Genomic DNA, 15,769 nt, shown 5'->3' with positions numbered 1-15,769 from the left:
GAGAGGATTGGAAAAGAGCTAATGTGGGTCTAATCTTTAAAAAGATGAAAAAAATGGAACACCTAGAAATGAACAAGATGATTCCTAGAAGGGTTTTGTTTTGTTATGTGTTTGTTAAAAACAGATCACACCAGACAAATCTTATTGCCTCCTTTGATAAAGTCACTAAATGAGTGAAATCCTGTGGATGTATTATATCTAGACTTCAGTAAGGCATTTACAAAGTAGGTCACAATCTATTTCTTGGTAAGGTAGAACAGTATGGGATAGATAGTACCATCATAAGATAGATTCACAGTTGGCTGACCAACCACACTCAATGTGTCAATGGAATCACATCTACATAGAGGGAAGTATGCGGCGGCGGGGGGGGGTACCTTAAGGTTCTGTTTCGAGGACAATGCTCTTCAACATTATTTATGATATAGATGTGGGGATAGCAGAAGAGCTCATCAAATGTATAGATGACACCAAGTTGGGGGGAATTGTTAACACTTTGGAAGATAGAATGAAGATTCAGAGGGGTCTTGAGATCTTGCGCATTGGACCCTAGCTAACAAGATACATTCAGTGGTGAGGAAAGTAAGGTCCTACACAATGGCAGGAAAACCAGATGCACATGTATAGAATACAAGGTACCTGGCTCAATAGCAGTAACTGTGAGGGATTTAGCTATCATAGTGGACAACTACTTAAGTATGAAGTATGCAGCAGTGTGCTGCAGCTGTAATATAGTACAGTATAAGGCCACACTTGGCATGCTGTGTCTTGTTCTGGTCATCATGATACAAAAAAGATGTTGAGGCCCTAGAAAGACTGCAGAGAAGAGCAACAAAGATGATACAGCTAAGGGAACTAGGTATGTTGAGCCTATAGAAGAGTATGCTTAAGGGTGATGATAGCCATCTTCCAATACTTGAAGGATATCACAGGAAAACTGATTTATTGTCCAAAGTGTTTGAGGGCAGGATAAGAAGTAGTGAGTGGAAGCTAAGGTGAAACCCTTCCCAGCAGCCTGCCTGAGGCAGAGGACAAAGGGCCTGGAGCAACCCATTCAACAAAGGGAACTGGTGGCTATGAGAAATTGGTGGTGGCAGAATTGGTGGAGAGGAGAATTGCAGCAGCAGACATGGGCAGCACAGCAGCAGAGGAGCATTCGAGTTAGAAAGTTCTGTTGTCTAAAGCTGAGTGGCAGGTTGAGCAGACCAGACCAGACAGCGGAGCTGAGACAACTGGAGAGCTGAACAGCAGGAGGAACTGACCAGAGCAGAGACAAGGCTGAAAAGACCCAGGCACCAAAAGACAAAATGGAGCTGGTGGAGAAAATGACAAGTGGCTGGGTTAGCAAATGATGGAAATGAAGGCAACAAATTAAGCCTGAGGTCCCAATAGGCAGCAAGGGAAGACCCCAGTAGAGAATAAAAATAAATACAAGGCACAGAACAGAAAATAAAAGATAAATAAATAGGCAAATCATGATAAGAGTGGAACATTAGAAATCAAGGAAGTACAGGATTAATAAAGATCAATCAAATAAATAAGGCAAATCTTAAATAAATAATATGGTAGGGAGGAATTGGAGCTCAAAAATTTAAAAAATATAGCGAAGAAAAGGATAAATAAAACTAAGTAAACATAATAGTAAGCAAATTAAATAAATAACAAGATAGAAAAATGAGCAGAAAAAAGGCAGAAAAAAGGATTTTTTAAAAAGGAATAATTACCTAAAACACATAAGATAGAAACAAGACTAAGAGCAAAGCACTCTACCTCCATCAACAAAAAAGGAGGGATTTTCAAATTTTAAATTTTTATACTTTAAATCTTTTAAATTTTGAAAATTTTAAATGAATTAATACATTTTTAAATTTTTAAGTTAAATTTTCTTCTGAAAAACTGGAAAAATCTTCCACATCATTAAATGAACTACCGAAAGGAAATATTTTTAGACTATTTTTTCTCTTTCTTCAAATATATATTGAGATAAAATCTCCTACTTTTACATAATTTTTTTAATCCTTAAAAGAACCAGCAAAAAGAAACAAACTCATGGAACAGGTGACTACTATTGTGGTATGCAATATATGTTCCATGTATATGCTTATGCCCCCAAAACACCCAAATTATACATGTACTAAATGTAAACTATGTGAACTACTAGAAGAAAAAGTAAAGGATCTAGCCAAATTCTAACCTATGCAAAAAAACTATACCCAAATCAAACTAAATAATGAGCAAATAACTCCCAGAAGATTTGACCCTGCAGATAAACCCTTGGAAGAAGACAAATGGAGACATGTCACACATAGAAGGAAACATAATAATCAAAGAAAGAAGCAGTATGCATCTATCAAACCACTACTGCCCAATCTAACCCATCCAGAAGCAGCCCCATTAAAACTGAGCAACTGATTTCTCCCCCTACATGAAAATAGGCAGATCCACAACCTCCCCTTCAAAGAAAACATGCAGACACCTAGAAAAGAGACATCATCAAATATCTCTTTTTTTAAAAAAAAAATTATTAAACACATCTGTGATAAACAGAAAAGCACCCCAGACTGCACCCTCCCAAAAAGGAAGGCAAGTGTTGGTGATAGGCGATTCTATTATCAGAGGAGCAGAACTAGCCATCTGCAGACCAGACATGCAATCTAGGGAGCTATGTTGTCTCCTGGAGCAAAAATCAAAGATGTGGCTGAGAACCTAACCAAATATTTAGACCTACAGATTACTACCTTTTTCTCCTCCTTTACATAGGGATGAATGACACAACAAAAAAAACTGAGTACAATATTGTAAGATCATGAGCAGCTAAGCAATAAAGTTAAGGAGCTAGGAGCACAAATAGTGTCCTCATCAGTACTCCAAACAAAAGGTCAACACCCATTGAGGGAAAAAAGAATTCTAGAAATAAACCACTGGCTAAAGGGTTGGTGTCAGCAAGAGAACTTTGGTTTTCTGGACCATGGACTGCATTACCTACATGAAGGACTCTTGGCAAGGGATGGGCTGCCACCTCACGAAGACAGGGAAAAATGTACTCAGAAAAAGACTGGCCTAGCTCATCAGAAGGGCTTTAATTTAAAATTGAGGGGAGGGGCAGAGAACAATCTTTAGAATCTCTAGAACCAAAACCAATCATAAATCCCAAGAAAAGAAATCAAACAATTAGGTAGGGAGTGATGAGAAAAAAGAAAAATTCAGATAGCAATAGGTGATACAGGAAATATACTCATGGGCAGGCATAAAAGTCTTCATTGCTTATATACAAATGCTCAAAACTTGGGGAACAAACAGGGTGAACTAGAAGCAATAGTGCATGAGGGTAGGTATGATATAGTTGCCATTACAGAAACATGGTGGGATGAAACCCATGACTGGAATGTACTGATGGATGGATACAAAGTGTTCAAAAGAAACAGATCTACAAAAAGAGAAGGTGGAGTTGCACTATATATAAGATATCACTACATACTGTAACCACAAAAATGCACATGATCACAGATAAAACCCCTCTAGAATGTATGTGGGTCAATATAAAAGGGGGGAAGAGTGACATTGCCATAAGTGTATATTACAGGCTACCCAACCAATCAAAAGAAACAGATGAACTTTTTGCCAACCATTTAACAAATGTATATAGGAAGTATACCACAGTAGTAATGGGAGAGTTTAACTACTCAGATATCAACTGGGAGACAAACTCTGTAGCAAGTGGGAGTTCAAACTGGTTCCTAACCAACCTAGTTGACAACTTTGTCATCCAGAAGGTAGAGGAAGGAACTAGAGAAAAAGTTATACTGGACCTAATTCTTACTAATAGAGAAGAAGTGATAGAGGGAGTTGAAATTGCCAGAACCTTGGGGGAAAGTGACCACATCATGCTGGAATTCAATATAATGCAAATACAAGCAATAGAGCATAATACAGCCAGTGTCTTAAACTTTAAAAGAGCTGATTTTAACAAACTCAGAGAGAGACTAAAAAGAATTCCATAGATAAAAATTCTAAAGGGGAAAAGAACTCAAGAAGCATGGGAAATGCTGAAAAATAGGGTCCTAAAAGCCCAGTCCAGCACAATACCATTAAAAAAGAAAACTAAGAAATCCAAGAAGAAATCAGTATGGCTACACAAAGTTCTCTCTGATAACTGAAAGACAAAAAGGACAAGTACAAAAAATGGAAAGAGGGACGCATAACTAAGGCAGAATACCAGCATATGGTCCAAATCTACAAAGATGAAGTCAGGAAAGCTAAGGCTCAGAATGAACAAAGAGTTGCAACAAAAGTCAAAGATAATAAAAAAAAGTTTCTTTCAACATATAAATAACAAGAAAAAAGTCAAGGAAGCAGTAGAGTAGATGGCAAGAAAGTAAGCAGGAGAGAGAAAGCACAGCTGCTTAACTTATTCTTTGCATCAGTATTCACGCAAAAAGAAATTATAACCCAACCTACCAAAAACCTAAGTGTAAAAGACAGACTAGAAATAAAAATTAAAATAAGCAAAAAAATGGTTAGAGAACACCTATCTGATCTTGAGGAATATATATCACAAGTACCTGATGGTTTACATCCCAGAGTTCTGAAGGAACTGGGAGATGTTATCTCAGAACCATTGCACCATATATTTCAAAAATCCTGGAACACTGGGGAATTACCTGAGGATTGGAAAAGAGCTGATGTGGTTCCCATCTTCAAAAAAGAGAAAAAAAAATACAGACCCAGTAAATTAGGACCAATTACCCTGACATCAATACCTGGGAAGATACTGGAAAAGATATTCAAAAACCAGATCTGCAAACATCTAGAAACAAATAAAGTTAAAACTAAAAGCCAGCATGGGTTTGTTAAAAACAGATCATGCCAAACCAATCTTATTTCATTTTTTTGAAAAAGTGACTAAATTAGTAGACCAGTGAAATGCTATGGATATAGTATACTTAGACTTCAGCAAGGCATTCAACAAGGTAGACCACAACCTACTTCTTGGTAAGCTAGAAAAATGTGGGATAGACAGCATCACCATCATATGGATTTGTAACTGGCTGACAAACCATACTCAAAAAGTAGTCCTTAATGATATTACATCTACATGGAGGGAAGTAAGCAGTGGGGTACCACAAGGTTCTGTCTTAAGCCCAGGACTCTTCAATATCTTCATAAAAGGCTTAGATGAGGGAATAGAAGGGGAAATAATCAAATTTGCAGATGACACTAACCTGGCAGGAATAGCCAAGATGCCTGAAGACAAGCTCAGGATTCAAAAAGATCTTGAGAGACTTAAACAATGGGCCCTATCCAACAAAATGAATTTAATGTGGATAAAAGCAAAGTTTTATACCTCGGCAAGAAACACCAAAGGTACAAGTCCAGATTAGGTGAAAACTGGCTCAAAAATAGTGACTGTGAGAGGGACCTTGGAGTCCTAGTGAATGATCACTTAAATATGAGCCATCAGTGTGCAGCAGCAGACAAAACAGCTAATACAATCCTTGGTTGTACAAACAGAGGCTTAGAATAAAAATCACTTTACAAAACCTTAGTAAGACCATACCTGGAATACTGCAACCAATTTTGGTCACCATACTACTATCTATCTGTGTGTGTGTGTGTGTGTGTGTGTGTGTGTGTGTGTGTGTGTGTTTTCTGAAGTTTTCGCGGGTGTTTGTATGTAGGTCTTTGGTTGTTCGGGTTTTCTCCCGCGTAAAATTGGAAGTGTCTTGGCGACGTTTCGACGAAGTCCCATTCGTCATCTTCAGGCTGGTGTTTTCAGCTTCGTGCTTTGAGCAGCAATGTGTGGTCTTAGCTGTTTCTTTCTTTTAACTGCCAGTGGGGGTATGAACTGATTGGGTGGGAGCTTGGCTGTGTTCTGATTGGGTGGAGGTGTGTTCTGAATGGTTAGGGGCTTGGCTGTGCTCTGATTGGCTGGGGGAGTGTTCTGTTTGGTTGTGCTCAGGTTAGTCTGAGTTGCAGAGGGGTTTAAGATTTTGGGGTTAGGGAGTCGTTTGTCAATAAGGGCAGGTTTCCAAATGGCTGGTAGGCGGGAGGTATCATCTCGCTTGTTCATGCTGTGTGGGCGTTTTTCTATCTCGATGGCTTCTCTGATTATTCTGTTATTAAAATGTTCACTTTTGGCAATGGTTCTGGTATTTTTAAAGTCAATTTCATGTCCTGTGGATTTAAGGTGTTGGTGTTGGACCAGGGAAGATGTTGGTTCCTCTTTTTTGACTGAGTTCTTATGTTCTTCAATGCGTGCACTTATTCTTCTGTTGGTTTGTCCGATGTATGTGGTGGGACAAGTGGTGCATGGGATTTCGTATACTCCTTGATTTTCTAATTCAATTTTATCTTTGGGGTTTCTAAGGATGGTGGATATTTTTCTGTTTGTGCAGAATGCTGTTTTGATGTTGTGTTTATGGAGGATCTTACTGATTCTGTCTGTGGTGCCTTTTATGTATGGGAGGAGGGCTTTGCCGTTTTCTTGTTCTTTGTCTTGGATTTTAGTGGGGGTTTCTTTTTGGATTAGGTTTGTAATCTTATTTCTTTGGAATCCATTGGATGTTAGTACATTGGTGAGAGTGTGTAGTTCGGTTTTTAGGTGTTGTTTGTCAGCTAAGCATTTTGTTCTGGAGATGAGTGTCTTGGCTACGGAGTTGATCTGTGCTGGGTGGTGGTGTGAGAGAGCGTGCAGATAGCAGTTTGTGTGTGTCTTCTTCTGGTAGATGATGTGTCCTAGGGAGCCATTGGATTTCTTGTAGACTAAGACATCCAGGAAGGGAACTACCAGAAGAAAACACACACAAACCACTATCTGCACGCTCTCTCACACCACCACCCAGCACAGATCAACTCCGTAGCCAAGACACTCATCTCCAGAACAAAATGCTTAGCTGACGAACAACACCTAAAAACTGAACTACACACTCTCACCAATGTACTAACATCCAATGGATTCCAAAGAAATAAGATTACAAACCTAATCCAAAAAGAAACCCCCACTAAAATCCAAGACAAAGAACAAGAAAACGGCAAAGCCCTCCTCCCATACATAAAAGGCACCACAGACAGAATCAGTAAGATCCTCCATAAACACAACATCAAAACAGCATTCTGCACAAACAGAAAAATATCCACCATCCTTAGAAACCCCAAAGATAAAATTGAATTAGAAAATCAAGGAGTATATGAAATCCCATGCACTGCTTGTCCCAACACATACATCGGACAAACCAACAGAAGAATAAGTGCACGCATTGAAGAACATAAGAACTCAGTCAAAAAAGAGGAACCAACATCTTCCCTGGTCCAACACCTTAAAGCCACAGGACATGAAATTGACTTTAAAAATACCAGAACCATTGCCAAAAGTGAACATTTTAATAACAGAATAATCAGAGAAGCCATCGAGATAGAAAAACGCCCACACAGCATGAACAAGCGAGATGATACCTCCCGCCTACCAGCCATTTGGAAACCCGCCCTTATTGACAAACGACTCCCTAACACAAAAAATGATACCAGACCCACACTCACAAAAACCACACAGGATGTCACCACCACACATCCACGCAAAAAGCAAACCCAAAGCCACACCGATGATGAGGCACGACCACAAACCAGAAGCCAGACCACAGCTGCATCATTAGCCACTTTAAACCCCTCCAATCCATACATGAAGCAAACTGACACCCTCCATGAAGATGAGGCACGACCACGAACGCGAAGCCAAAAAATAGCAAGGCAGCCCAAAATCTTAAACCCCCCTGCAACTCAGACTAACCTGAGCACAACCAAACAGAACACTCCTCAGCCAATCAGAGCACAGCCAACCCCCCAGCCAATCAGAGCACAGCCAAGCCCCTAACCAATCAGAACACACCTCCACCCAATCAGAACACAGCCAAGCTCCCACCCAATCAGTTCATACCCCCACTGGCAGTTAAAAGGAAGAAGCAGCTAAGACTACACATTGCTCCGCGAAGCACGAAGCTGAAAAAACCAGCCTGAAGATGACAAATGGGACTTCGTCGAAACGTCGCCAAGACACTTCCAATTTTACACGGGAGAAAACCCGAACAACCAAAGACCTACATATATATATATATATATATATATATATATATATATATATATATATACTTTGAAAAAACTTCAAAGAACATCAACTAAGATATCAAAGGCCTGGAGACTAAAACATATGAAGAACAGTTGGAGGATTTGGATTTGGCTAGTCTAGAGAAAAGAAGTACTAGGGGTGACATGATAGCAGTATTCCAATATTTGAGGGGCTGCCACAAAGAAGAGCGGGGTCAAATTATTCTCCAAAGCACCAGAAGGCAGGACAAGAAACTGCAGTTGGAAACTATTCAAAGAGAGAAGCAACCTCCAGGGTCCCATTCTATTCTATTCTATTCTATTCTATTCTATTCTATTCTATTCTATTCTATTCTATTCTATTCTATTCTATATCCCTCAAAAGCAATTTAAATATGATATGCAATTGTCTTCTCTTCTGTCAGTCTTGCAGTGCTGAAATTATTATTATTAAATTGTTATCCCACCTTTTTTATATTTATGTAACTCAAGCAAAGGCCAAAGAGAACAAAGAGGTGGCTATCTGATGACACTATCAAAATAGTTGTTCACTGAAGGATAGCCAAACCAATAAGGATCAAGTTAAAAAACTGAATGTAATTTTCCAACATGAAGCCAGGAAAGACAAAAATAGGCAGTGGGAGAGCAGTGTCAACATCTGGAAAAAGTTAATAGAAATGTGATTAAGGTCACATTTGCTGTAGTGAAAATGATGCGATCCAGCATTTCAGCACAGAATGGAACTGTTAAAGACCACAATGGAAATATATTAATTGACCAGCAGAAGATCAAGAACAGTTGGAAAGAATATATGGAAAGACTTCATAGCAGTTTGACTTACCATCAAGATAATAAAGAACCAAACATCCTGAAAAAATATGTTTTTCAGGCCAGGGGGAAATTGCCTAACTGGAAAGCCCCAGGTATTGATAGAATACCTGTGGAATTACTAAGACCAGTGCCAGTTAACATCATCATTATCCTGTGTCAAGAGATATTGTTAGAGGATTTTAATTTCTCTATTGGTGAAAAAATAAATCAGAAACTCTCACAGTTGACTGCATTTAGCTGATTCAAAATAACTTCTTTATATTCATATAAAAATATTTACAATACCATACATTCTTCTTTACAGCAACATAGCATAAATGAAGACTTCTTACAGAGAGATACAGAGACAAACCTGAGACTGGAAATCCAGCTCCTAACTCAATACCCTTTGCACAGACTCAGTAGCACTTTCTTCACATTGGCTGACTGAGTTACCACATGACTCTTCCTGCTCATGAATATTCCAACACTCCTCCTTTCATAACAGGAAGAGACATCAGACCTATTGACTTAATACATTCTTTAATTGTGAAAAACCTTGTGCCACTAACCTGGCCTTATACTGTACATCATTATTTGGCAATACCTTTTTCTTATATACCCACTTACAACCCACAGCTTTAGTTTCCTGTGGCAAAGTCACTGATTTAAATACTTCATAGTCTCCCATGGATTTCATCTCTTTATCCATGGCCTCCTTCCATTTTTCTTGTTCAGCTTTTGGTAATGCCAACACTTCTTTATAACTTCTTGGCTCATACCACACATTGCAAACCTTTACCTTGCTGGCAGAATACCTGTCAGGCAGAATTCCTTTGTTACATCGCTCTGACCTATGTGGTATTAACTGCTCCCGTGTCTTAATTCTTTCTGGTTTCATGTCTTGTTCAGCTTCTCCTCCCTGAACATTGACATCTTCAATAATCATTTTTTCATCATTAGATGAGTTACTGCCATTAAACAGATCACTGTCATTAAGTGAGACATACCCAGAATTTGCATTAATTCTGTCCCAATTTTGTTCTGCAAAATTAGCAGACCTTGAAATTACAATTCTTTTACTTCCATTGCTAAAGCGATATCCTTTTGACCCTGGCTCATAGCCTACATACCTGAGCTTTCTTGCCTTTTGCTGTACCTTTCTTCTGATTGCCTTCAGAATATGTACCCATGCAGTATTTCCAAAAATTCTCAAATGTGCCAGTGATGGCTTTCTCCCATATAGAGCGGCATATGGAGTATTATTAATGGAGGAACTCCACAGCCTGTTAACTATATAATTGGCAGTCAATATGGCTTCTCCCCAATATGACCTACTCATACCAGAATCCTCTAATAATGAATCTTTCATTGTTTGCAAAACACCATTCCTTCTTTCAGCTACACTGTTCTCTGCTGCTGTGTAAGGATTTGTACGTCTGTGTCTTATCCCCAACTGCCCCAACCATAGTTGGAATTTAGTTGACATAAATTCAGTACCTCTGTCAGTTTGCAACTGACACACTTGTTGTCTGTGCCTTCTCTCTACAAAATTTACCCACTGTTTGAATTGTTGTAGCACCTCTGTCTTACCTCTAAGCAAGTAGCTATACCTGCTATAATCATCAACAATTACCAGTGCATATTTTGCTACTCCCAAACTGGCTTGCATAGGTCCCACCAGATCTGCATGGACTAGCTCTAGAACTTTTTTTGTTTGTCTTGTGCTACATTTACTAACTGGGAATGCCTTTGACTTCGATGCTTTGCATACTGCACAGTCCAAATATGTTTTGCATCGCTTCAAATTTAGCCCTTCTGCACAATCTTGCATTTTCTGCAAAACTTTAAAGCTTGCATGGCCATGTCTTGTATGTAGAAGATGAACACATGAATCATGCTCTGCAACATTCTTAAATATATGGGAACATTGAACCTTTTGTCCCTGCAATACATATAGATTATCTTCCTTTATGCCTTCTGCAGAAATATTCCCATTCCTTTTGATGAAACACTTCCCATTTACAAAAATGATCTCAAAACTTTGTTTGTCTAAATTAGACACACTTAACAAATTATGTTCCATCTCAGGTACACAAAGCACATTGGTAAACTTTGATTCCAAATATGGAATTTTTACATCGCCTCTTCCAATGACTTTTGCTTTCTGGCCATTTGCCAAAGCCACAGCTTCTTTTTTTTTTATTGAAAATTTTTAGATATTTTTACAAAAAACAAAAAAAACAAAAAAACAACCCTAACCCACCCCAACCCTCCCTCTCCATTCCCCCGGCCTTCCCAGAGCTGAAGGGGTGAGATATCATCAGTACGCGTATCTTTCCAGCGTATAAGACGACTGGGCGTATAAGACGACCCCCAACTTTTCCAGTTAAAATATAGAGTTTGGGCTATACTCACCGTATAAGACTACCCCTCTTCCAACGCACACCAAATAAAAATTAAAAAACATCAGATTTGATTTCAATATGGTAATTTTAATTCAAATGCTTATGACATGCAGGTACTTAGCAGAAAAACTGTCATTTATAAACATAAGGCTGTCATCAAACATATAAACATAAAACAGTGCAAGTGGATTAAACTTTTCCTAATTCACTCTAAAGCTGAAAGGAAGGATAAGACAATAAAACCATGGGAGCTGCCATGCTGTTTGTTTTCTAAGCTGTCAACCAAACTGAACTGATGATGATAGGAGGAAGATAAAAAACAATAGAAAGAGCAAGTGCCGGGCAAGTCCCTGGCGAGTCAGCAACGCCCATCATAACTGCAAGCTATTTTTACAGGTTTTGCTTGCGTGACAGTTTCCCTTTAAAAGCCTTCAAAATCATCCTGTTCATCATCTGATATCATAAAAATCAATGACATCTTGTGGTACATTTGTAAGGCAATGACATCTTGTGGTACATTTGTAAGGCAGTCATCATATGGATCGAATTCCGTATCAGATGGTGTGGTCTCAGCTTCAGCTTCCTCTTCATCTTGCCACAAGTAGTCATCCTCCATTGCATCTAATGAATTTGATATGCCACACTTCTTGAAAGACTTGATTACTGTTTCTGCATCAATATCATTCCCTCTTCCCTCTCCCTCCAATCCTTCCCAGCTCAGAAAGCAGCGAGGAGAAGCGTGCGCACACACACACACAACACACACACACACACACACACGCATGCACACACGCCTCCTTTCTCCCTCCAATCCTTCCTTCCCACCCCGATTTCCAGCTCGGAAAATGCAAAGCGTGTGTGTGCGTGCGCGTGGCCTCCTTTCCCTCTTCCCTCTCCCTCCAATCCTTCCCAGCTCAGAAAGCAGCGAGGAGAAACGTGCGTGCACACACACACAACACACACATGCCTCCTTTCCCTCCTCCCTCTCCCTCCAATCCTTCCCTCCCACCCTGATCTCCAGCGAAGCAGCGAGGAGACAGATTGAGACCCACAGGCATTTACCAGCCTGTGACTTCAAGTTAGCAAAAAGCAGCTGCAAACCACAAGCCTGCTAGAGGTGAGCCGCAGGGAGGGATTGCTGAAACAAACAGCTTAGAGTTTAATTGCTCTCCCCACTGCCACTCTACCAATCAAGGACTCTTTTTGAGTGAGGGGGGGGGGTGAGAGAAAACTTGATGAGTAATATACCAAACCACATGTGTAAAGGAATAAAATATAATACCGGTATTTTCCGGCATATAAGACAACTTGGCGTATAAGATGACCCCCAACTTTTAAGAAGGTTTTTGTGGCCTAGAAAGTCGTCTTATACGCCGGAAAATACGGTAATTAAAATTTTTAAGAATCTTAAAAAAATTGAAAAAGTATAAATCATAAATATATCTAAATACCTTACATAAACAATTTATAAAATAATTAACAATAAAATATATGTAAAAAAACATACATATTAAAAAGAAAAAGTACTTGAAAGAAAAAGAGATAATAAAAAAGAAAAGAGAAAGAAAAGAGATATAAAAAAGTACAATCTATAAAATATTAAAGTTTATATACAAGTTATTAGAAAGCTAAATGATATTTTTTATATCCAATTTATATTGTATAAAATTTATCCATTTTTCCCATACCGCAAAAAATTTCTCTTGCGATTGCTCCTTTAAGAAAGCCGAAATCTTTGCCATTTCCGCCAAATAAGAAACTTTAAAAAACCACTCTTGCAAGGTAGGCAAAGATTCCTTCTTCCAATATTGCCCTACTAACAGCCTAGCGGCCGTAATCAAATTTAACATCAATATAACTTCCTTAGCATCACAATCAGTAACAATACCTAACAAAAACAATTGTGGGGTAAATTTTACCCTCTTTCTAAAAAATCTTTGAATATTCCACCATATCTTAATCCCAAAAACTTTTATATTTTTACACGACCACCAAATATGATAATAAGTAGCATCCAAACAACCACATCTCCAACATTTAGGCTGTAAGTCAGGATACATACGAGACATTTTTTGTGGATCAAGGTGCCATCTGTAAAACATTTTGTAAAAATTCTCCCTTAAGTTCTGGGCTTGTGTAAATTTAACATTCCTCACCCAGATGGTTTCCCAGGTATCTAGTAGAACTGGTTCACCAAAATTTTGTGCCCATTTAATCATACATTCTTTAATTAGTTCTTGTTCTGAGTCCAGTTCTACTAGCACCCCATAAATTCTCTTAATGTGAGTTCGCCTTTGATCTTTTACTTGTTTAAAGAGATTTTCATCTTCTCTGACCAGACCCACATTACGATCTATCTTCCATCTATCAGCTATTTGTCTATACTGAAACCATGAATATATAATATTTTCATGTGCTAAATCTTCCAAAGATTTTAACTGCCAATTTTTACCATCCCACCTGAGTAATTGCGCATAAGAAACACTATCCATCTTAACTCCTCTTCTTATCCCCTCTATCGCATGCCAAGGTATAGCCCATAATGGTATTTTAAACTCACTTTTATAATATTTCCTCCAAACCCGAAGTAAAGAGATCCTTATAATATGAGATTTAAAAACCCGATCCACTTTTTTATTAAAAATCAAAGCCACAGCTTCTTGTGCTACTGGAACAAACCTGCAAAATAATTCAGAGTCATTAACAATTGTTTGACTTGCCCCACTATCTATTAGCCACTTGTCTCTGTTGTTGCTATAGCAAACCTTTGCAACACCAAAATGTTCCTTTTGCAAATCAGTCCCTTTTGGTTGCACAAATGTCCTTCGCTGCAAACAGTTCCTTTGCAAACAGTTCCTTTTCAAATGTCTCTTTGCTCCACAAATGTAGCAATTCTTTTCTTGCTTAGCTCTCTGCCTGCAAAATGTTTCTTTTGTTACAACTTGGTCGGGTCCGATCTGCTTGTTTCTTCTCCTCTGGAGACTTGCAGTCTGGACCCCCTCCTCAGGAATTTTACCTCCTTGTGGCTGCTTCTAAAATGGTGCTTTTCTTATTCATCAAGCAAACATGCCTTTAAAGCCTCAAAATTTAAGTCTTGCTCTTCTTTACACTCAAATATGGCAGAAACTGTGTTCCAGGTTTTATCTAAACTGTTCAACACCAATAAAATCTTCTGGGACTCAAGGAATTTAATCCCACGTTGTTCTAAGTCCAAAAATAAACTTTGCATTTTATTTAAATGCTGTTCCACAGATTCACATGGTTGCAAACAGGCCCTGTACAGTTTTCTTGACAATTGCACTATATTGCATGCAGAAACATTCATGTGCACAGCTCTCAACTTCAACCAAATTTCCTTTGCAGTCTTTAAATTTGCAACATTTAGAAATTGTTCCTCATCTAAATTCAAGATGAGATAAGCCATTGCTTGATCATGATTCTTCTGGTCAGCAGCTGCAAATACTTGTGGTGGATTTTCTATGATATACCACAGCTCTTTTGTTTTGAGCAAACATTCCATTTTAGCAGCCCATATAATGTAATTATTCTGGCCTAAATGAGGCACACAGCTTTCCTTAAATTCCATTGCAGCCATTCTGCTTATTCTGCCTTGTTCTTATACTTTCTAAACACAGGCAATTTCTTCCAGCTTTAAATTATAATGCAGTCCTTAGTAAGCTCTGGGCCTATAACCTGTTAGAGAATTTTAATTTCTCTATTGGTGAAAAAATAAATCAGAAGCTCTCACAGTTGACTGCATTTAGCTGATTCAAAATAACTTCTTTATATTCATATAAAAATATTTACAATACCATACATTCTTCTTTACAGCAACATAGCACAAATGAAGACTTCTTACAGAGAGATACAGAGACAAACCTGAGACTGGAAATCCAGCTCCTAATTCAATACCCTTTGCACAGACTCAGTAGCACTTTCTTCACATTGGCTGACTGAGTTACCACATAACTCTTCCTGCTCATGAATATTCCAACAGATATGGACTACATGTCAATGGCCTCAGGACTGTTTTATTCCATTAGTAAACAAAAACAATGCCAGAGACTGCTCCAACTATTGCACAAGTGCATTGATTTCTCATGCAAGCAAGATTCTGTTAAAAATCATTAAAATTTGATGTACATTCTCTGTTATCTAAAAATACAATATCCTTGCAGATAAACAATTTCGCTGTAGAATAATATTTTGAATATCAATTTTACAGAATTAGAGAATAATAGAGTTGGAGGAGAACTTGGAAGTCTTTTAGTTCAACACCTTGTTTAAGCAGGAGACTTTATATAATTCCAGACAAATAGCTATCCAATCTCTTCTTAAAAACCTCCAGTGATGGAGCAGTCACAACATCTGGAGGCAAGATATTCCACTGATTAATTGTTCTCACTATCAGGAATGCTTTGGAGATAATCCCCTCTGTGATAGCCCCTCAAATA

At 38.4% G+C, this 15,769-nt stretch overlaps 1 protein-coding gene across 4 annotated transcripts in view; it reads left to right on the top strand.

Annotated features, from left to right (window-relative positions):
* Positions 1–15,769, top strand: part of MFAP5 (microfibril associated protein 5) — a 103,022-nt gene that overhangs the window by 27,131 nt on the left and 60,122 nt on the right. The window lies entirely within an intron of this gene.

The sequence above is a fragment of the Crotalus tigris genome, unplaced genomic scaffold (assembly GCF_016545835.1).
Source record: "Crotalus tigris isolate CLP2741 ecotype Arizona unplaced genomic scaffold, ASM1654583v1 scf7180000020347.5012614909:4044961, whole genome shotgun sequence".
Lineage (NCBI taxonomy): Eukaryota > Metazoa > Chordata > Lepidosauria > Squamata > Viperidae > Crotalus > Crotalus tigris.
Note: the sequence above shows the minus strand (reverse complement) of the source record. Positions and strands in the feature narration are given on the sequence as shown.